We start from the raw sequence: 2,577 nt of genomic DNA on the forward strand, positions 1-2,577 counted from the left end.
AATAGGAGATAGGATGTTCACTTTTTTGGTTGACACCGGAGCAACAAGATCATTTGTCAGGGAAGGAGGGTTAACACTGCCATAAATAACTATGGACACAGAAGGGTTTTCTGGGGCTATGACAAAGGTTTCATTCACAGAAGAGCAATCTGTAACAGTGGAAGAAGATACGATGGCGGTGCCATTGCTATATTTTTGAAAAAGACATCAGTTAGTATATTAGGGAGAGACTTGATGAGCAAGTTAAACATGATGATTTTGTTCACTGAGCAAGGGATGATATACTCAACACCAGGCATTCATTATGCAAATGCAAGAGAGTTCCTACGAGCATTCCACAGATGGAAAGTATTAAGAGCAATGCCTTTAAAGTCATAATTATTCCCATATGGGGTACAGGTGTTGCTAGGGTGTGTGATGAATCTGATGATACCATCACTCCTTTCCCTAAGGTAGCCTCTCCCTATGTGGTCAGGGGACGGCAGCCGCTACCTGATCCTGACCCTGGGGGAGGCATTATGAGGGAGGACCACCTAAGGGGAGGCGACCCTCAAGGAGATGACATGACATCATTGGGGAAAGTCACATACCCCCCCATTCTCTCTCAGGGTTGTTCCCTTCATCCTTCATGCCATAATGGAATATTGCGACACTCTCCCTCAACCATGTACCAGATCTACTTTAAGTAATCCCAAACATGACATAAAGAACAATATATCAACCGCTGAGAGGCGTGTGATGAATCAGCAGTGATTCCCCAGAAAACCTGACCTGGGACCCTTCTCATGTGACCAGGGAAAGGCAGACAGTTTCTGATCCTAACCCTGGGGGTGGTGTTCTGCAGGAGGATCACGTGAGGGGGGAAGCCGGTCAGGAGGAATGGGAAACCCCTTTTTCAACCTTTCCCAAAGCCCCAACTTTCAAATGGCTTATTGCAAAACAGAAGAAGTGAGAAAAACTAACTTTGCCATTAGGGACTTCAAGTCCCATAATTCCCAAAGTTCTGGGACAAAGAAGAGGGCTAAAGAGGAACAATGCTGCAGAAGTTGTCAGACTGTTAATAGGAATGACCCACACCTGAGGGAGAGGAGTGAGAGGCTTAAAAGGCCCCCTCAGGTGCAGGCCATGGTTAAGCAGAGCGAGCAGGAAGAGCAGTGTGATCTGTGTATACAGCCAACGCAGAAACTGAAGGAGGTAGAACTCGCCGGGACCAAGCAGAAAACAGTAGCCGGTCCTGAGAAGGTCTGTGCCTCCAGAAGCCTTAAGTACAGAGGTTGCGCAGAGGCAAGCGTGAAAGAGGGAAGCTTGCCTTCTGAAGACCTGTTTTGCAGAGGCTGCGCAACAAGAAGCGAAAGCGAAGGAAGCTTTCTTCCCCAAGAGGATGTCTCCGGTGGCTGGCGAGCACCAGAGAGCCTCTGGAGCAAAGAAAGCTCCTTTTACAAGTGGCACAGGCAACAGCGGACCAGGAGTAGCAGTTTGCTGGGTCAGGAGGAGCCACTAAAGCTGAACACCTGCGAGCAGTGTGGGAATCGGACATGCACACCTTACCAGGTGAGTTCACAAGCTGACAGTGACCCATGCAGCACTGCAAGGTCACTCATGTGCTCCAGGCAGGCGTTTATCAAGTAGCAAACAATTGCATATGAGTGGAAGTAATACTAAAAGTTATTTTGAATACCAACCTGTCAGAAAATAGAAAAAACAGTATTTGTCAAAACCAAATGACTAACTCTAAGCATGTGAGTTTGTTGAGAGCCCAGCAACCCAGCGGGGGCAATATTATTAAAACTAATACATACAACCAGTGCCCAAGCCAAGAGAATCCAAAAAACAAGACAATTGAAATCCAATAGATATTGCCAAAGGCAGAAGGGCACTAATGAAAGGCCCAACGGTTGTGATGCGTGTTGCCTATTGCCCATATTTTGAGAAGCATATAACAAATGCTGGTATAAACCCAAATTGCCAAAAACCAAAGAAGAAACTGAATAATACCATATCCTTGTCAGTATTTGGTTCATTATACAGGTGGGAAACGAGAAGGCTGCCCTTCTGTAAAAGGTTATTCAGAGGGAGAGGAGCATAACTTGCAGAGGAGTATTCAAGGGCATCAATGTGAATCTTGCTTTCCGTGAAGAGTTGTTAAAAGTTTGATGGTACAAAATAATGAACATGGTGAAACTGTTGTAGAGCTATTATAAGTTGATCTTAACCACAGAAGCACTTACTTTTGTGAATCACTGTTCGGGCAGGGAGTATACCCGAATGGCAAACCTTTGAAGTAGTAGGCCTGGCATGGGAGTAAACCAGGTGTAATTGAGGTAGTAGGCCTGGCATGGATGTAAAGCAGGTAGAAGTTGATCAAGTGCAGTAAAGGGGTGTTGACAAAGACAATTTATGTTGCTTTTGGTGCTCAGAAATAACCAATTGTGGCAGAACATCCTGACAAAGACAATCGTTGTTGCTATTGACGAACTAAGACAATATTCTTCATGTGAAGAGGATAATTCTAAATCTTACTCTTGCTCAAGGAAGAGAAAGAACCCTCTATTTTCTTTGTTGAATCACTGGAGTGTT

Source organism: Ambystoma mexicanum, chromosome 4p (genome assembly GCF_040938575.1).
Source record: "Ambystoma mexicanum isolate Mex_15411 chromosome 4p, UKY_AmexF1_1, whole genome shotgun sequence".
Lineage (NCBI taxonomy): Eukaryota > Metazoa > Chordata > Amphibia > Caudata > Ambystomatidae > Ambystoma > Ambystoma mexicanum.